The sequence below is a fragment of the Stenella coeruleoalba genome (assembly GCF_951394435.1).
Source record: "Stenella coeruleoalba genome assembly, contig: scaffold_98, whole genome shotgun sequence".
NCBI classification, from domain to species: domain Eukaryota; kingdom Metazoa; phylum Chordata; class Mammalia; order Artiodactyla; family Delphinidae; genus Stenella; species Stenella coeruleoalba.
In genome coordinates this window covers 757,087-778,615 of record NW_027646255.1, presented here as the reverse complement: position 1 = coordinate 778,615, position 21,529 = coordinate 757,087, and the positions used below count along the sequence as shown (strand labels likewise).

The following is a 21,529-nucleotide window of genomic DNA, read 5'->3' as shown; positions in this document are numbered from 1 at the left end:
CACCAGGAAGAGGAAATAACCAAAGGCTCAGCGTGCCGTGCCGGAACCAGATTAGGGCCTGAAGCCATCCTGCGGTGTTGCGGCCAGCTCAAAAGAAAGCGAGTTGAAGAAAGGAGCTCAGGGGCACTGTAATTCACAAACCTGCAGAGTTATAAATGACAGCTATCGTCCAAAAATAGACTGAAGTAAGGCTGCCAAGAGGACTTGAAAGCGGGGCAGAATTGCAGGAAACCGATTTCAGGAGGTAGACTGGAATTGCATTGAAAGCATAGGAAAAGAGGCAGAACGTCCACAATGATGCACTTGGCCAAAAAGGGCGTATGCGTTTTTTCCTGAATATATTCAGGAAAAAACGCATACGCCCTTTTTGGCCAACCAAGCAAGCTTGCAAAGGAAATCTGCACTACAATGAAGTCTCACTTCCCCCCGGTCAAAAGGGCCATCTGAAAAAAGTGTAAAATCCAGAAAGGCAGGACAGGCCATGGAGAACTGGGAGCCTTGTTATGCTGCTGGGCGGGATGTAAATTGCCAACAGACACTCGGGAGAAGTGTATGGTGTTTCCTGAAACATCTAAAAAACAAAGCAACAGAGCCTAGGGCACTGCCACTTATGGTCCTATAGCTTAGGGAAATTAAAATCAAAAAGACACAGCCACCCCAAAGTTTGGGACGCCTCTGTTTACAAGAACCTCGTTTACAGTACAAGTTCAACATCGCAGAAAGTGAAAAATGGATAAAGAACTTGTGGTACTTACGTACAATGCAGTACCACTCAGCAATGAAATCTATGTCATCAGGCCCATAGCAGCATAATGAGTGGATTCAGGTACGATGATTCTAACTGAAATAAGTCACACAGAAAAAGAAACATCATAAGATATCACTAATACACGGAATGTAAACTTGGCTACACAGGAACTGCATTCCAAAACAGAACAGGGTCTCAAATTTAGAAAACCAACTTATGCTTGCTTAAGGGGAAAGGTGAGTTGGGTTGCTGCATAAAACCAGAGGTTGAAATGAGCACAGATAAAGTTCCTTAAGCCAAATATGGAATAGACAAGAGCTACTCCTTGCTCAACGAAATGGACTCAACACCGCATATTAAACGTCTAAGAATGTACCTGACTAGTAAGTATCTTAAAACCTATGGATTGCTATGTCTCCGAAAGAGAATCAAGCATGTGTACAGGGGCATAAACGCAGCAGTGATAGGATTGGAGAGGTTCGGTGAGCAAATGAAGACCCTTTGAAGTCATATTGCATGGTACCCATTCCACGGGTTTCAACTACCCAGGTTTTAGGTATTCTTCCTTCAGCTAAAACATGCATGTGGAACCCAGAGTATGATCAACCATGTGATCGGGAGACGTGTTCAAATATGTCTCAGTTTTCCTCCCCTGGTACTCGGGTGCAACATTCCAGACGCTTTACTAACACTCTCCCCACTTGGAGAGTCAGCGCCTTTAACCTCCTGTTTGGCACAGTTTGCAATTTCTGCGGAAGATGAACAGGAATAGCGAGAACCAATGAGAGGCTAGCTGGAGGTGTCTGGACGGGCAAATTTAACTCTCATTTCCCACCAGGAAGAGGAAATAACCAAAGGCTCAGCGTGCCGTGCCGGAACCAGATTAGGGCCTGAAGCCATCCTGCGGTGTTGCGGCCAGCTCAAAAGAAAGCGAGTTGAAGAAAGGAGCTCAGGGGCACTGTAATTCACAAACCTGCAGAGTTATAAATGACAGCTATCGTCCAAAAATAGACTGAAGTAAGGCTGCCAAGAGGACTTGAAAGCGGGGCAGTATTGCAGGAAACTGATTTCAGGAGGTAGACTGGAATTGCATTGAAAGCATAGGAAAAGAGGCAGAACGTCCACAATGATGCACTTGGCCAAAAAGGGCGTATGCGTTTTTTCCTGAATATATTCAGGAAAAAACGCATACGCCCTTTTTGGCCAACCAAGCAAGCTTGCAAAGGAAATCTGCACTACAATGAAGTCTCACTTCCCCCCGGTCAAAAGGGCCATCTGAAAAAAGTGTAAAATCCAGAAAGGCAGGACAGGCCATGGAGAACTGGGAGCCTTGTTATGCTGCTGGGCGGGATGTAAATTGCCAACAGACACTCGGGAGAAGTGTATGGTGTTTCCTGAAACATCTAAAAAACAAAGCAACAGAGCCTAGGGCACTGCCACTTATGGTCCTATAGCTTAGGGAAATTAAAATCAAAAAGACACAGCCACCCCAAAGTTTGGGATGCCTCTGTTTACAAGAACCTCGTTTACAGTACAAGTTCAACATCGCAGAAAGTGAAAAATGGATAAAGAACTTGTGGTACTTACGTACAATGCAGTATCACTCAGCAATGAAATCTATGTCCTCAGGCCCGTAGCAGCATAATGAGTGGATTCAGGTACGATGATTCTAACTGAAATAAGTCACACAGAAAAAGAAACATCATAAGATATCACTAATACACGGAATGTAAACTTGGCTACACAGGAACTGCATTCCAAAACAGAACAGGGTCTCAAATTTAGAAAACCAACTTATGCTTGCTTAAGGGGAAAGGTGAGTTGGGTTGCTGCATAAAACCAGAGATTGAAATGAGCACAGATAAAGTTCCTTAAGCCAAATATGGAATAGACAAGAGCTACTCCTTGCTCAACGAAATGGACTCAACACCGCATATTAAACGCCTAAGAATGTACCTGACTAGTAAGTATCTTAAAACCTATGGATTGCTATGTCTCCGAAAGAGAATCAAGCATGTGTACAGGGGCATAAACGCAGCAGTGATAGGATTGGAGAGGTTCGGTGAGCAAATGAAGACCCTTTGAAGTCATATTGCATGGTACCCATTCCACGGGTTTCAACTACCCAGGTTTTAGGTATTCTTCCTTCAGCTAAAACATGCATGTGGAACCCAGAGTATGATCAACCATGTGATCGGGAGACGTGTTCAAATATGTCTCAGTTTTCCTCCCCTGGTACTCGGGTGCAACATTCCAGACGCTTTACTAACACTCTCCCCACTTGGAGAGTCAGCGCCTTTAACCTCCTGTTTGGCACAGTTTGCAATTTCTGCGGAAGATGAACAGGAATAGCGAGAACCAATGAGAGGCTAGCTGGAGGTGTCTGGACGGGCAAATTTAACTCTCATTTCCCAACAGGAAGAGGAAATAACCAAAGGCTCAGCGTGCCGTGCCGGAACCAGATTAGGGCCTGAAGCCATCCTGCGGTGTTGCGGCCAGCTCAAAAGAAAGCGAGTTGAAGAAAGGAGCTCAGGGGCACTGTAATTCACAAACCTGCAGAGTTATAAATGACAGCTATCGTCCAAAAATAGACTGAAGTAAGGCTGCCAAGAGGACTTGAAAGCGGGGCAGAATTGCAGGAAACCGATTTCAGGAGGTAGACTGGAATTGCATTGAAAGCATAGGAAAAGAGGCAGAACGTCCACAATGATGCACTTGGTCAAAAAGGGCGTATGCGTTTTTTCCTGAATATATTCAGGAAAAAACGCATACGCCCTTTTTGGCCAACCAAGCAAGCTTGCAAAGGAAATCTGCACTACAATGAAGTCTCACTTCCCCCCGGTCAAAAGGGCCATCTGAAAAAAGTGTAAAATCCAGAAAGGCAGGACAGGCCATGGAGAACTGGGAGCCTTGTTATGCTGATGGGCGGGATGTAAATTGCCAACAGACACTCGGGAGAAGTGTATGGTGTTTCCTGAAACATCTAAAAAACAAAGCAACAGAGCCTAGGGCACTGCCACTTATGGTCCTATAGCTTAGGGAAATTAAAATCAAAAAGACACAGTCACCCCAAAGTTTGGGACGCCTCTGTTTAGAAGAACCTCGTTTACAGTACAAGTTCAACATCGCAGAAAGTGAAAAATGGATAAAGAACTTGTGGTACTTACGTACAATGCAGTACCACTCAGCAATGAAATCTATGTCATCAGGCCCGTAGCAGCATAATGAGTATTTCAGGTACGATGATTCTAACTGAAATAAGTCACACAGAAAAAGAAACATCATAAGATACCACTAATACACGGAATGTAAACTTGGCTACACAGGAACTGCATTCCAAAACAAACAGGGTCTCAAATTTAGAAAACCAACTTATGCTTGCTTAAGGGGAAAGGTGAGTTGGGGTGCTGCATAAAACCAGAGATTGAAATGAGCACAGATAAAGTTCCTTAAGCCAAATATGGAATAGACAAGAGCTACTCCTTGCTCAACGAAATGGACTCAACACCGCATATTAAACGCCTAAGAATGTACCTGACTAGTAAGTATCTTAAAACCTATGGATTGCTATGTCTCCAAAAGAGAATCAAGCATGTGTACAGGGGCATAAACGCAGCAGTGATAGGATTGGAGAGGTTCGGTGAGCAAATGAAGACCCTTTGAAGTCATATTGCATGGTACCCATTCCACGGGTTTCAACTACCCAGGTTTTAGGTATTCTTCCTTCAGCTAAAACATGCATGTGGAACCCAGAGTATGATCAACCATGTGATCGGGAGACGTGTTCAAATATGTCTCAGTTTTCCTCCCCTGGTACTCGGGTGCAACATTCCAGACGCTTTACTAACACTCTCCCCACTTGGAGAGTCAGCGCCTTTAACCTCCTGTTTGGCCCAGTTTGCAATTTCTGCGGAAGATGAACAGGAATAGCGAGAACCAATGAGAGGCTAGCTGGAGGTGTCTGGACGGGCAAATTTAACTCTCATTTCCCACCAGGAAGAGGAAATAACCAAAGGCTCAGCGTGCCGTGCCGGAACCAGATTAGGGCCTGAAGCCATCCTGCGGTGTTGCGGCCAGCTCAAAAGAAAGCGAGTTGAAGAAAGGAGCTCAGGGGCACTGTAATTCACAAACCTGCAGAGTTATAAATGACAGCTATCGTCCAAAAATAGACTGAAGTAAGGCTGCCAAGAGGACTTGAAAGCGGGGCAGAATTGCAGGAAACCGATTTCAGGAGGTAGACTGGAATTGCATTGAAAGCATAGGAAAAGAGGCAGAACGTCCACAATGATGCACTTGGCCAAAAAGGGCGTATGCGTTTTTTCCTGAATATATTCAGGAAAAAACGCATACGCCCTTTTTGGCCAACCAAGCAAGCTTGCAAAGGAAATCTGCACTACAATGAAGTCTCACTTCCCCCCGGTCAAAAGGGCCATCTGAAAAAAGTGTAAAATCCAGAAAGGCAGGACAGGCCATGGAGAACTGGGAGCCTTGTTATGCTGATGGGCGGGATGTAAATTGCCAACAGACACTCGGGAGAAGTGTATGGTGTTTCCTGAAACATCTAAAAAACAAAGCAACAGAGCCTAGGGCACTGCCACTTATGGTCCTATAGCTTAGGGAAATTAAAATCAAAAAGACACAGCCACCCCAAAGTTTGGGACGCCTCTGTTTACAAGAACCTCGTTTACAGTACAAGTTCAACATCGCAGAAAGTGAAAAATGGATAAAGAACTTGTGGTACTTACGTACAATGCAGTATCACTCAGCAATGAAATCTATGTCCTCAGGCCCGTAGCAGCATAATGAGTGGATTCAGGTACGATGATTCTAACTGAAATAAGTCACACAGAAAAAGAAACATCATAAGATATCACTAATACACGGAATGTAAACTTGGCTACACAGGAACTGCATTCCAAAACAGAACAGGGTCTCAAATTTAGAAAACCAACTTATGCTTGCTTAAGGGGAAAGGTGAGTTGGGTTGCTGCATAAAACCAGAGATTGAAATGAGCACAGATAAAGTTCCTTAAGCCAAATATGGAATAGACAAGAGCTACTCCTTGCTCAACGAAATGGACTCAACACCGCATATTAAACGCCTAAGAATGTACCTGACTAGTAAGTATCTTAAAACCTATGGATTGCTATGTCTCCGAAAGAGAATCAAGCATGTGTACAGGGGCATAAACGCAGCAGTGATAGGATTGGAGAGGTTCGGTGAGCAAATGAAGACCCTTTGAAGTCATATTGCATGGTACCCATTCCACGGGTTTCAACTACCCAGGTTTTAGGTATTCTTCCTTCAGCTAAAACATGCATGTGGAACCCAGAGTATGATCAACCATGTGATCGGGAGACGTGTTCAAATATGTCTCAGTTTTCCTCCCCTGGTACTCGGGTGCAACATTCCAGACGCTTTACTAACACTCTCCCCACTTGGAGAGTCAGCGCCTTTAACCTCCTGTTTGGCACAGTTTGCAATTTCTGCGGAAGATGAACAGGAATAGCGAGAACCAATGAGAGGCTAGCTGGAGGTGTCTGGACGGGCAAATTTAACTCTCATTTCCCAACAGGAAGAGGAAATAACCAAAGGCTCAGCGTGCCGTGCCGGAACCAGATTAGGGCCTGAAGCCATCCTGCGGTGTTGCGGCCAGCTCAAAAGAAAGCGAGTTGAAGAAAGGAGCTCAGGGGCACTGTAATTCACAAACCTGCAGAGTTATAAATGACAGCTATCGTCCAAAAATAGACTGAAGTAAGGCTGCCAAGAGGACTTGAAAGCGGGGCAGAATTGCAGGAAACCGATTTCAGGAGGTAGACTGGAATTGCATTGAAAGCATAGGAAAAGAGGCAGAACGTCCACAATGATGCACTTGGCCAAAAAGGGCGTATGCGTTTTTTCCTGAATATATTCAGGAAAAAACGCATACGCCCTTTTTGGCCAACCAAGCAAGCTTGCAAAGGAAATCTGCACTACAATGAAGTCTCACTTCCCCCCGGTCAAAAGGGCCATCTGAAAAAAGTGTAAAATCCAGAAAGGCAGGACAGGCCATGGAGAACTGGGAGCCTTGTTATGCTGATGGGCGGGATGTAAATTGCCAACAGACACTCGGGAGAAGTGTATGGTGTTTCCTGAAACATCTAAAAAACAAAGCAACAGAGCCTAGGGCACTGCCACTTATGGTCCTATAGCTTAGGGAAATTAAAATCAAAAAGACACAGTCACCCCAAAGTTTGGGACGCCTCTGTTTACAAGAACCTCGTTTACAGTACAAGTTCAACATCGCAGAAAGTGAAAAATGGATAAAGAACTTGTGGTACTTACGTACAATGCAGTACCACTCAGCAATGAAATCTATGTCATCAGGCCCGTAGCAGCATAATGAGTATTTCAGGTACGATGATTCTAACTGAAATAAGTCACACAGAAAAAGAAACATCATAAGATATCACTAATACACGGAATGTAAACTTGGCTACACAGGAACTGCATTCCAAAACAAACAGGGTCTCAAATTTAGAAAACCAACTTATGCTTGCTTAAGGGGAAAGGTGAGTTGGGGTGCTGCATAAAACCAGAGATTGAAATGAGCACAGATAAAGTTCCTTAAGCCAAATATGGAATAGACAAGAGCTACTCCTTGCTCAACGAAATGGACTCAACACCGCATATTAAACGCCTAAGAATGTACCTGACTAGTAAGTATCTTAAAACCTATGGATTGCTATGTCTCCAAAAGAGAATCAAGCATGTGTACAGGGGCATAAACGCAGCAGTGATAGGATTGGAGAGGTTCGGTGAGCAAATGAAGACCCTTTGAAGTCATATTGCATGGTACCCATTCCACGGGTTTCAACTACCCAGGTTTTAGGTATTCTTCCTTCAGCTAAAACATGCATGTGGAACCCAGAGTATGATCAACCATGTGATCGGGAGACGTGTTCAAATATGTCTCAGTTTTCCTCCCCTGGTACTCGGGTGCAACATTCCAGACGCTTTACTAACACTCTCCCCACTTGGAGAGTCAGCGCCTTTAACCTCCTGTTTGGCACAGTTTGCAATTTCTGCGGAAGATGAACAGGAATAGCGAGAACCAATGAGAGGCTAGCTGGAGGTGTCTGGACGGGCAAATTTAACTCTCATTTCCCAACAGGAAGAGGAAATAACCAAAGGCTCAGCGTGCCGTGCCGGAACCAGATTAGGGCCTGAAGCCATCCTGCGGTGTTGCGGCCAGCTCAAAAGAAAGCGAGTTGAAGAAAGGAGCTCAGGGGCACTGTAATTCACAAACCTGCAGAGTTATAAATGACAGCTATCGTCCAAAAATAGACTGAAGTAAGGCTGCCAAGAGGACTTGAAAGCGGGGCAGAATTGCAGGAAACCGATTTCAGGAGGTAGACTGGAATTGCATTGAAAGCATAGGAAAAGAGGCAGAACGTCCACAATGATGCACTTGGCCAAAAAGGGCGTATGCGTTTTTTCCTGAATATATTCAGGAAAAAACGCATACGCCCTTTTTGGCCAACCAAGCAAGCTTGCAAAGGAAATCTGCACTACAATGAAGTCTCACTTCCCCCCGGTCAAAAGGGCCATCTGAAAAAAGTGTAAAATCCAGAAAGGCAGGACAGGCCATGGAGAACTGGGAGCCTTGTTATGCTGATGGGCGGGATGTAAATTGCCAACAGACACTCGGGAGAAGTGTATGGTGTTTCCTGAAACATCTAAAAAACAAAGCAACAGAGCCTAGGGCACTGCCACTTATGGTCCTATAGCTTAGGGAAATTAAAATCAAAAAGACACAGCCACCCCAAAGTTTGGGATGCCTCTGTTTACAAGAACCTCGTTTACAGTACAAGTTCAACATCGCAGAAAGTGAAAAATGGATAAAGAACTTGTGGTACTTACGTACAATGCAGTATCACTCAGCAATGAAATCTATGTCCTCAGGCCCGTAGCAGCATAATGAGTGGATTCAGGTACGATGATTCTAACTGAAATAAGTCACACAGAAAAAGAAACATCATAAGATATCACTAATACACGGAATGTAAACTTGGCTACACAGGAACTGCATTCCAAAACAGAACAGGGTCTCAAATTTAGAAAACCAACTTATGCTTGCTTAAGGGGAAAGGTGAGTTGGGTTGCTGCATAAAACCAGAGATTGAAATGAGCACAGATAAAGTTCCTTAAGCCAAATATGGAATAGACAAGAGCTACTCCTTGCTCAACGAAATGGACTCAACACCGCATATTAAACGCCTAAGAATGTACCTGACTAGTAAGTATCTTAAAACCTATGGATTGCTATGTCTCCGAAAGAGAATCAAGCATGTGTACAGGGGCATAAACGCAGCAGTGATAGGATTGGAGAGGTTCGGTGAGCAAATGAAGACCCTTTGAAGTCATATTGCATGGTACCCATTCCACGGGTTTCAACTACCCAGGTTTTAGGTATTCTTCCTTCAGCTAAAACATGCATGTGGAACCCAGAGTATGATCAACCATGTGATCGGGAGACGTGTTCAAATATGTCTCAGTTTTCCTCCCCTGGTACTCGGGTGCAACATTCCAGACGCTTTACTAACACTCTCCCCACTTGGAGAGTCAGCGCCTTTAACCTCCTGTTTGGCACAGTTTGCAATTTCTGCGGAAGATGAACAGGAATAGCGAGAACCAATGAGAGGCTAGCTGGAGGTGTCTGGACGGGCAAATTTAACTCTCATTTCCCAACAGGAAGAGGAAATAACCAAAGGCTCAGCGTGCCGTGCCGGAACCAGATTAGGGCCTGAAGCCATCCTGCGGTGTTGCGGCCAGCTCAAAAGAAAGCGAGTTGAAGAAAGGAGCTCAGGGGCACTGTAATTCACAAACCTGCAGAGTTATAAATGACAGCTATCGTCCAAAAATAGACTGAAGTAAGGCTGCCAAGAGGACTTGAAAGCGGGGCAGAATTGCAGGAAACCGATTTCAGGAGGTAGACTGGAATTGCATTGAAAGCATAGGAAAAGAGGCAGAACGTCCACAATGATGCACTTGGCCAAAAAGGGCGTATGCGTTTTTTCCTGAATATATTCAGGAAAAAACGCATACGCCCTTTTTGGCCAACCAAGCAAGCTTGCAAAGGAAATCTGCACTACAATGAAGTCTCACTTCCCCCCGGTCAAAAGGGCCATCTGAAAAAAGTGTAAAATCCAGAAAGGCAGGACAGGCCATGGAGAACTGGGAGCCTTGTTATGCTGATGGGCGGGATGTAAATTGCCAACAGACACTCGGGAGAAGTGTATGGTGTTTCCTGAAACATCTAAAAAACAAAGCAACAGAGCCTAGGGCACTGCCACTTATGGTCCTATAGCTTAGGGAAATTAAAATCAAAAAGACACAGTCACCCCAAAGTTTGGGACGCCTCTGTTTACAAGAACCTCGTTTACAGTACAAGTTCAACATCGCAGAAAGTGAAAAATGGATAAAGAACTTGTGGTACTTACGTACAATGCAGTACCACTCAGCAATGAAATCTATGTCATCAGGCCCGTAGCAGCATAATGAGTATTTCAGGTACGATGATTCTAACTGAAATAAGTCACACAGAAAAAGAAACATCATAAGATATCACTAATACACGGAATGTAAACTTGGCTACACAGGAACTGCATTCCAAAACAAACAGGGTCTCAAATTTAGAAAACCAACTTATGCTTGCTTAAGGGGAAAGGTGAGTTGGGGTGCTGCATAAAACCAGAGATTGAAATGAGCACAGATAAAGTTCCTTAAGCCAAATATGGAATAGACAAGAGCTACTCCTTGCTCAACGAAATGGACTCAACACCGCATATTAAACGCCTAAGAATGTACCTGACTAGTAAGTATCTTAAAACCTATGGATTGCTATGTCTCCAAAAGAGAATCAAGCATGTGTACAGGGGCATAAACGCAGCAGTGATAGGATTGGAGAGGTTCGGTGAGCAAATGAAGACCCTTTGAAGTCATATTGCATGGTACCCATTCCACGGGTTTCAACTACCCAGGTTTTAGGTATTCTTCCTTCAGCTAAAACATGCATGTGGAACCCAGAGTATGATCAACCATGTGATCGGGAGACGTGTTCAAATATGTCTCAGTTTTCCTCCCCTGGTACTCGGGTGCAACATTCCAGACGCTTTACTAACACTCTCCCCACTTGGAGAGTCAGCGCCTTTAACCTCCTGTTTGGCCCAGTTTGCAATTTCTGCGGAAGATGAACAGGAATAGCGAGAACCAATGAGAGGCTAGCTGGAGGTGTCTGGACGGGCAAATTTAACTCTCATTTCCCACCAGGAAGAGGAAATAACCAAAGGCTCAGCGTGCCGTGCCGGAACCAGATTAGGGCCTGAAGCCATCCTGCGGTGTTGCGGCCAGCTCAAAAGAAAGCGAGTTGAAGAAAGGAGCTCAGGGGCACTGTAATTCACAAACCTGCAGAGTTATAAATGACAGCTATCGTCCAAAAATAGACTGAAGTAAGGCTGCCAAGAGGACTTGAAAGCGGGGCAGAATTGCAGGAAACCGATTTCAGGAGGTAGACTGGAATTGCATTGAAAGCATAGGAAAAGAGGCAGAACGTCCACAATGATGCACTTGGCCAAAAAGGGCGTATGCGTTTTTTCCTGAATATATTCAGGAAAAAACGCATACGCCCTTTTTGGCCAACCAAGCAAGCTTGCAAAGGAAATCTGCACTACAATGAAGTCTCACTTCCCCCCGGTCAAAAGGGCCATCTGAAAAAAGTGTAAAATCCAGAAAGGCAGGACAGGCCATGGAGAACTGGGAGCCTTGTTATGCTGATGGGCGGGATGTAAATTGCCAACAGACACTCGGGAGAAGTGTATGGTGTTTCCTGAAACATCTAAAAAACAAAGCAACAGAGCCTAGGGCACTGCCACTTATGGTCCTATAGCTTAGGGAAATTAAAATCAAAAAGACACAGCCACCCCAAAGTTTGGGACGCCTCTGTTTACAAGAACCTCGTTTACAGTACAAGTTCAACATCGCAGAAAGTGAAAAATGGATAAAGAACTTGTGGTACTTACGTACAATGCAGTATCACTCAGCAATGAAATCTATGTCCTCAGGCCCGTAGCAGCATAATGAGTGGATTCAGGTACGATGATTCTAACTGAAATAAGTCACACAGAAAAAGAAACATCATAAGATATCACTAATACACGGAATGTAAACTTGGCTACACAGGAACTGCATTCCAAAACAGAACAGGGTCTCAAATTTAGAAAACCAACTTATGCTTGCTTAAGGGGAAAGGTGAGTTGGGTTGCTGCATAAAACCAGAGATTGAAATGAGCACAGATAAAGTTCCTTAAGCCAAATATGGAATAGACAAGAGCTACTCCTTGCTCAACGAAATGGACTCAACACCGCATATTAAACGCCTAAGAATGTACCTGACTAGTAAGTATCTTAAAACCTATGGATTGCTATGTCTCCGAAAGAGAATCAAGCATGTGTACAGGGGCATAAACGCAGCAGTGATAGGATTGGAGAGGTTCGGTGAGCAAATGAAGACCCTTTGAAGTCATATTGCATGGTACCCATTCCACGGGTTTCAACTACCCAGGTTTTAGGTATTCTTCCTTCAGCTAAAACATGCATGTGGAACCCAGAGTATGATCAACCATGTGATCGGGAGACGTGTTCAAATATGTCTCAGTTTTCCTCCCCTGGTACTCGGGTGCAACATTCCAGACGCTTTACTAACACTCTCCCCACTTGGAGAGTCAGCGCCTTTAACCTCCTGTTTGGCACAGTTTGCAATTTCTGCGGAAGATGAACAGGAATAGCGAGAACCAATGAGAGGCTAGCTGGAGGTGTCTGGACGGGCAAATTTAACTCTCATTTCCCAACAGGAAGAGGAAATAACCAAAGGCTCAGCGTGCCGTGCCGGAACCAGATTAGGGCCTGAAGCCATCCTGCGGTGTTGCGGCCAGCTCAAAAGAAAGCGAGTTGAAGAAAGGAGCTCAGGGGCACTGTAATTCACAAACCTGCAGAGTTATAAATGACAGCTATCGTCCAAAAATAGACTGAAGTAAGGCTGCCAAGAGGACTTGAAAGCGGGGCAGAATTGCAGGAAACCGATTTCAGGAGGTAGACTGGAATTGCATTGAAAGCATAGGAAAAGAGGCAGAACGTCCACAATGATGCACTTGGCCAAAAAGGGCGTATGCGTTTTTTCCTGAATATATTCAGGAAAAAACGCATACGCCCTTTTTGGCCAACCAAGCAAGCTTGCAAAGGAAATCTGCACTACAATGAAGTCTCACTTCCCCCCGGTCAAAAGGGCCATCTGAAAAAAGTGTAAAATCCAGAAAGGCAGGACAGGCCATGGAGAACTGGGAGCCTTGTTATGCTGATGGGCGGGATGTAAATTGCCAACAGACACTCGGGAGAAGTGTATGGTGTTTCCTGAAACATCTAAAAAACAAAGCAACAGAGCCTAGGGCACTGCCACTTATGGTCCTATAGCTTAGGGAAATTAAAATCAAAAAGACACAGTCACCCCAAAGTTTGGGACGCCTCTGTTTACAAGAACCTCGTTTACAGTACAAGTTCAACATCGCAGAAAGTGAAAAATGGATAAAGAACTTGTGGTACTTACGTACAATGCAGTACCACTCAGCAATGAAATCTATGTCATCAGGCCCGTAGCAGCATAATGAGTATTTCAGGTACGATGATTCTAACTGAAATAAGTCACACAGAAAAAGAAACATCATAAGATATCACTAATACACGGAATGTAAACTTGGCTACACAGGAACTGCATTCCAAAACAAACAGGGTCTCAAATTTAGAAAACCAACTTATGCTTGCTTAAGGGGAAAGGTGAGTTGGGGTGCTGCATAAAACCAGAGATTGAAATGAGCACAGATAAAGTTCCTTAAGCCAAATATGGAATAGACAAGAGCTACTCCTTGCTCAACGAAATGGACTCAACACCGCATATTAAACGCCTAAGAATGTACCTGACTAGTAAGTATCTTAAAACCTATGGATTGCTATGTCTCCAAAAGAGAATCAAGCATGTGTACAGGGGCATAAACGCAGCAGTGATAGGATTGGAGAGGTTCGGTGAGCAAATGAAGACCCTTTGAAGTCATATTGCATGGTACCCATTCCACGGGTTTCAACTACCCAGGTTTTAGGTATTCTTCCTTCAGCTAAAACATGCATGTGGAACCCAGAGTATGATCAACCATGTGATCGGGAGACGTGTTCAAATATGTCTCAGTTTTCCTCCCCTGGTACTCGGGTGCAACATTCCAGACGCTTTACTAACACTCTCCCCACTTGGAGAGTCAGCGCCTTTAACCTCCTGTTTGGCACAGTTTGCAATTTCTGCGGAAGATGAACAGGAATAGCGAGAACCAATGAGAGGCTAGCTGGAGGTGTCTGGACGGGCAAATTTAACTCTCATTTCCCAACAGGAAGAGGAAATAACCAAAGGCTCAGCGTGCCGTGCCGGAACCAGATTAGGGCCTGAAGCCATCCTGCGGTGTTGCGGCCAGCTCAAAAGAAAGCGAGTTGAAGAAAGGAGCTCAGGGGCACTGTAATTCACAAACCTGCAGAGTTATAAATGACAGCTATCGTCCAAAAATAGACTGAAGTAAGGCTGCCAAGAGGACTTGAAAGCGGGGCAGAATTGCAGGAAACCGATTTCAGGAGGTAGACTGGAATTGCATTGAAAGCATAGGAAAAGAGGCAGAACGTCCACAATGATGCACTTGGCCAAAAAGGGCGTATGCGTTTTTTCCTGAATATATTCAGGAAAAAACGCATACGCCCTTTTTGGCCAACCAAGCAAGCTTGCAAAGGAAATCTGCACTACAATGAAGTCTCACTTCCCCCCGGTCAAAAGGGCCATCTGAAAAAAGTGTAAAATCCAGAAAGGCAGGACAGGCCATGGAGAACTGGGAGCCTTGTTATGCTGCTGGGCGGGATGTAAATTGCCAACAGACACTCGGGAGAAGTGTATGGTGTTTCCTGAAACATCTAAAAAACAAAGCAACAGAGCCTAGGGCACTGCCACTTATGGTCCTATAGCTTAGGGAAATTAAAATCAAAAAGACACAGTCACCCCAAAGTTTGGGACGCCTCTGTTTACAAGAACCTCGTTTACAGTACAAGTTCAACATCGCAGAAAGTGAAAAATGGATAAAGAACTTGTGGTACTTACGTACAATGCAGTACCACTCAGCAATGAAATCTATGTCATCAGGCCCGTAGCAGCATAATGAGTATTTCAGGTACGATGATTCTAACTGAAATAAGTCACACAGAAAAAGAAACATCATAAGATATCACTAATACACGGAATGTAAACTTGGCTACACAGGAACTGCATTCCAAAACAAACAGGGTCTCAAATTTAGAAAACCAACTTATGCTTGCTTAAGGGGAAAGGTGAGTTGGGGTGCTGCATAAAACCAGAGATTGAAATGAGCACAGATAAAGTTCCTTAAGCCAAATATGGAATAGACAAGAGCTACTCCTTGCTCAACGAAATGGACTCAACACCGCATATTAAACGCCTAAGAATGTACCTGACTAGTAAGTATCTTAAAACCTATGGATTGCTATGTCTCCAAAAGAGAATCAAGCATGTGTACAGGGGCATAAACGCAGCAGTGATAGGATTGGAGAGGTTCGGTGAGCAAATGAAGACCCTTTGAAGTCATATTGCATGGTACCCATTCCACGGGTTTCAACTACCCAGGTTTTAGGTATTCTTCCTTCAGCTAAAACATGCATGTGGAACCCAGAGTATGATCAACCATGTGATCGGGAGACGTGTTCAAATATGTCTCAGTTTTCCTCCCCTGGTACTCGGGTGCAACATTCCAGACGCTTTACTAACACTCTCCCCACTTGGAGAGTCAGCGCCTTTAACCTCCTGTTTGGCCCAGTTTGCAATTTCTGCGGAAGATGAACAGGAATAGCGAGAACCAATGAGAGGCTAGCTGGAGGTGTCTGGACGGGCAAATTTAACTCTCATTTCCCACCAGGAAGAGGAAATAACCAAAGGCTCAGCGTGCCGTGCCGGAACCAGATTAGGGCCTGAAGCCATCCTGCGGTGTTGCGGCCAGCTCAAAAGAAAGCGAGTTGAAGAAAGGAGCTCAGGGGCACTGTAATTCACAAACCTGCAGAGTTATAAATGACAGCTATCGTCCAAAAATAGACTGAAGTAAGGCTGCCAAGAGGACTTGAAAGCGGGGCAGAATTGCAGGAAACCGATTTCAGGAGGTAGACTGGAATTGCATTGAAAGCATAGGAAAAGAGGCAGAACGTCCACAATGATGCACTTGGCCAAAAAGGGCGTATGCGTTTTTTCCTGAATATATTCAGGAAAAAACGCATACGCCCTTTTTGGCCAACCAAGCAAGCTTGCAAAGGAAATCTGCACTACAATGAAGTCTCACTTCCCCCCGGTCAAAAGGGCCATCTGAAAAAAGTGTAAAATCCAGAAAGGCAGGACAGGCCATGGAGAACTGGGAGCCTTGTTATGCTGATGGGCGGGATGTAAATTGCCAACAGACACTCGGGAGAAGTGTATGGTGTTTCCTGAAACATCTAAAAAACAAAGCAACAGAGCCTAGGGCACTGCCACTTATGGTCCTATAGCTTAGGGAAATTAAAATCAAAAAGACACAGCCACCCCAAAGTTTGGGACGCCTCTGTTTACAAGAACCTCGTTTACAGTACAAGTTCAACATCGCAGAAAGTGAAAAATGGATAAAGAACTTGTGGTACTTACGTACAATGCAGTATCACTCAGCAATGAAATCTATGTCCTCAGGCCCGTAGCAGCATAATGAGTGGATTCAGGTACGATGATTCTAACTGAAATAAGTCACACAGAAAAAGAAACATCATAAGATATCACTAATACACGGAATGTAAACTTGGCTACACAGGAACTGCATTCCAAAACAGAACAGGGTCTCAAATTTAGAAAACCAACTTATGCTTGCTTAAGGGGAAAGGTGAGTTGGGGTGCTGCATAAAACCAGAGATTGAAATGAGCACAGATAAAGTTCCTTAAGCCAAATATGGAATAGACAAGAGCTACTCCTTGCTCAACGAAATGGACTCAAAACCCCATATTAAACGCCTAAGAATGTACCTGACTAGTAAGTATCTTAAAACCTATGGATTGCTATGTCTCTGAAAGAGAATCAAGCATGTGTACAGGGGCATAAACGCAGCAGTGATAGGATTGGAGAGGTTCGGTGAGCAAATGAAGACCCTTTGAAGTCATATTGCATGGTACCCATTCCACGGGTTTCAATTACCCAGGTTTTAGGTATTCTTCCTTCAGCTAAAACATGCATGTGGAACCCAGAGTATGATCAACCATGTGATCGGGAGACGTGTTCAAATATGTCTCAGTTTTCCTCCCCTGGTACTCGGGTGCAACATTCCAGACGCTTTACTAACACTCTCCCCACTTGGAGAGTCAGCGCCTTTAACCTCCTGTTTGGCACAGTTTGCAATTTCTGCGGAAGATGAACAGGAATAGCGAGAACCAATGAGAGGCTAGCTGGAGGTGTCTGGACGGGCAAATTTAACTCTCATTTCCCAAAAGGAAGAGGAAATAACCAAAGGCTCAGCGTGCCGTGCCGGATCCAGATTAGGGCCTGAAGCCATCCTGCGGTGTTGCGGCCAGGTCACAAGAAAGCGAGTTGAAGAAAGGAGCTCAGGGGCACTGTAATTCACAAACCTGCAGAGTTATAAATGACAGCTATCGTCCAAAAATAGACTGAAGTAAGGCTGCCAAGAGGACTTGAAAGCGGGGCAGAATTGCAGGAAACCGATTTCAGGAGGTAGACTGGAATTGCATTGAAAGCATAGGAAAAGAGGCAGAACGTCCACAATGATGCACTTGGCCAAAAAGGGCGTATGCGTTTTTTCCTGAATATATTCAGGAAAAAACGCATACGCCCTTTTTGGCCAACCAAGCAAGCTTGCAAAGGAAATCTGCACTACAATGAAGTCTCACTTCCCCCCGGTCAAAAGGGCCATCTGAAAAAGTGTAAAATCCAGAAAGGCAGGACAGGCCATGGAGAACTGGGAGCCTTGTTATGCTGATGGGCGGGATGTAAATTGCCAACAGACACTCGGGAGAAGTGTATGGTGTTTCCTGAAACATCTAAAAAACAAAGCAACAGAGCCTAGGGCACTGCCACTTATGGTCCTATAGCTTAGGGAAATTAAAATCAAAAAGACACAGCCACCCCAAAGTTTGGGACGCCTCTGTTTACAAGAACCTCGTTTACAGTACAAGTTCAACATCGCAGAAAGTGAAAAATGGATAAAGAACTTGTGGTACTTACGTACAATGCAGTATCACTCAGCAATGAAATCTATGTCATCAGGCCCGTAGCAGCATAATGAGTGGATTCAGGTACGATGATTCTAACTGAAATAAGTCACACAGAAAAAGAAACATCATAAGATATCACTAATACACGGAATGTAAACTTGGCTACACAGGAACTGCATTCCAAAACAGAACAGGGTCTCAAATTTAGAAAACCAACTTATGCTTGCTTAAGGGGAAAGGTGAGTTGGGGTGCTGCATAAAACCAGAGATTGAAATGAGCACAGATAAAGTTCCTTAAGCCAAATATGGAATAGACAAGAGCTACTCCTTGCTCAACGAAATGGACTCAACACCGCATATTAAACGCCTAAGAATGTACCTGACTAGTAAGTATCTTAAAACCTATGGATTGCTATGTCTCCGAAGGAGAATCAAGCATGTGTACAGGAGCATAAACGCAGCAGTGATAGGATTGGAGAGGTTCGGTGAGCAAATGAAGACCCTTTGAAGTCATATTGCATGGTACCCATTCCACGGGTTTCAACTACCCAGGTTTAAGGTATTCTTCCTTCAGCTAAAACATGCATGTTGAACCTAGAGTATGATCAACCATGTGATCGGGAGACGTGTTCAAATATGTCTCAGTTTTCCTCCCCTGGTACTCGGGTGCAACATTCCAGACGCTTTACTAACACTCTCCCCACTTGGAGAGTCAGTCCCTTTAACCTCCTGTTTGGCCCAGTTTGCAATTTCTGCGGAAGATGAACAGGAATAGCGAGAACCAATGAGAGGCTAGCTGGAGGTGTCTGGACGGGCAAATTTAACTCTCATTTCCCACCAGGAAGAGGAATTAACCAAAGGCTCAGCGTGCCGTGCCGGAACCAGATTAGGGCCTGAAGCCATCCTGCGGTGTTGCGGCCAGCTCAAAAGAAAGCGAGTTGAAGAAAGGAGCTCAGGGGCACTGTAATTCACAAACCTGCAGAGTTATCAATGACAGCTATCGTCCAAAAATAGACTGAAGTAATTCTGCCAAGAGGACTTGAAAGCGGGGCAGAATTGCAGGAAACCGATTTCAGGAGGTAGACTGAAATTGCATTGAAAGCATAGGAAAAGAGGCAGAACGTCCACAATGATGCACTTGGCCAAAAAGGGCGTATGCGTTTTTTCCTGAATATATTCAGGAAAAAACGCATACGCCCTTTTTGGCCAACCAAGCAAGCTTGCAAAGGAAATCTGCACTACAATGAAGTCTCACTTCCCCCCGGTCAAAAGGGCCATCTGAAAAAAGTGTAAAATCCAGAAAGGCAGGACAGGCCATGGAGAACTGGGAGCCTTGTTATGCTGATGGGCGGGATGTAAATTGCCAACAGACACTCGGGAGAAGTGTATGGTGTTTCCTGAAACATCTAAAAAACAAAGCAACAGAGCCTAGGGCACTGCCACTTATGGTCCTATAGCTTAGGGAAATTAAAATCAAAAAGACACAGCCACCCCAAAGTTTGGGACGCCTCTGTTTACAAGAACCTCGTTTACAGTACAAGTTCAACATTGCAGAAAGTGAAAAATGGATAAAGAACTTGTGGTACTTACGTACAATGCAGTATCACTCAGCAATGAAATCTATGTCATCAGGCCCGTAGCAGCATAATGAGTGGATTCAGGTACGATGATTCTAACTGAAATAAGTCACACAGAAAAAGAAACATCATAAGATATCACTAATACACGGAATGTAAACTTGTCTACACAGGAACTGCATTCCAAAACAGAACAGGGTCTCAAATTTAGAAAACCAACTTATGCTTGCTTAAGGGGAAAGGTGAGTTGGGGTGCTGCATAAAACCAGAGATTGAAATGAGCACAGATAAAGTTCCTTAAGCCAAATATGGAATAGACAAGAGCTACTCCTTGCTCAACGAAATGGACTCAAAACCCCATATTAAACGCCTAAGAATGTACCTGACTAGTAAGTATCTTAAAACCTATGGATTGCTATGTCTCCGAAAGAGAATCAAGCATGTGTACAGGGGCATAAACGCAGCAGTGATAGGATTGGAGAGGTTCGGTGAGCAAATGAAGACCCTTTGAAGTCATATTGCATGGTACCCATTCCACGGGTTTCAACTACCCAGGTTTTAGGTATTCTTCCTTCAGCTAAAACATGCATGTGGAACCCAGAGTATGATCAACCATGTGATCGGGAGACGTGTTCAAATATGTCTCAGTTTTCCTCCCCTGGTACTCGGGTGCAACATTCCAGACGCTTTACTAACACTCTCCCCACTTGGAGAGTCAGCGCCTTTAACCTCCTGTTTGGCCCAGTTTGCAATTTCTGCGGAAGATGAACAGGAATAGCGAGAACCAATGAGAGGCTAGCTGGAGGTGTCTGGACGGGCAAATTTAACTCTCATTTCCCACCAGGAAGAGGAAATAACCAAAGGCTCAGCGTGCCGTGCCGGAACCAGATTAGGGCCTGAAGCCATCCTGCGGTGTTGCGGCCAGCTCAAAAGAAAGCGAGTTGAAGAAAGGAGCTCAGGGGCACTGTAATTCACAAACCTGCAGAGTTATAAATGACAGCTATCGTCCAAAAATAGACTGAAGTAAGGCTGCCAAGAGGACTTGAAAGCGGGGCAGAATTGCAGGAAACCGATTTCAGGAGGTAGACTGGAATTGCATTGAAAGCATAGGAAAAGAGGCAGAACGTCCACAATGATGCACTTGGCCAAAAAGGGCGTATGCGTTTTTTCCTGAATATATTCAGGAAAAAACGCATACGCCCTTTTTGGCCAACCAAGCAAGCTTGCAAAGGAAATCTGCACTACAATGAAGTCTCACTTCCCCCCGGTCAAAAGGGCCATCTGAAAAAAGTGTAAAATCCAGAAAGGCAGGACAGGCCATGGAGAACTGGGAGCCTTGTTATGCTGATGGGCGGGATGTAAATTGCCAACAGACACTCGGGAGAAGTGTATGGTGTTTCCTGAAACATCTAAAAAACAAAGCAACAGAGCCTAGGGCACTGCCACTTATGGTCCTATAGCTTAGGGAAATTAAAATCAAAAAGACACAGCCACCCCAAAGTTTGGGACGCCTCTGTTTACAAGAACCTCGTTTACAGTACAAGTTCAACATCGCAGAAAGTGAAAAATGGATAAAGAACTTGTGGTACTTACGTACAATGCAGTACCACTCAGCAATGAAATCTATGTCATCAGGCCCGTAGCAGCATAATGAGTGGATTCAGGTACGATGATTCTAACTGAAATAAGTCACACAGAAAAAGAAACATCATAAGATATCACTAATACACGGAATGTAAACTTGGCTACACAGGAACTGCGTTCCAAAACAGAACAGGGTTTCAAATTTAGAAAACCAACTTATGCTTGCTTAAGGGGAAAGGTGAGTTGGGGTGCTG

The 21,529-nt window shown here is 44.4% G+C and overlaps 1 long non-coding RNA gene across 6 annotated transcripts in view; it reads right to left on the bottom strand.

Moving 5' to 3' along the window:
* The window catches only part of LOC307181236, a 1,179,595-nt gene that overhangs the window by 402,546 nt on the left and 755,520 nt on the right, over positions 1-21,529 (bottom strand). For 2 of the 6 annotated variants that reach the window (XR_013826190.1, XR_013826191.1), the window contains exon 9: positions 756-837. The exons of 3 other annotated variants lie outside the window; for them this stretch is intronic. This is a non-coding gene — a long non-coding RNA (uncharacterized lncRNA). Of the gene's footprint in view, positions 1-755; positions 838-21,281; positions 21,367-21,529 lie in introns of those variants that run through there. One more of the 6 variants, XR_013826192.1, reaches the window with a different exon arrangement.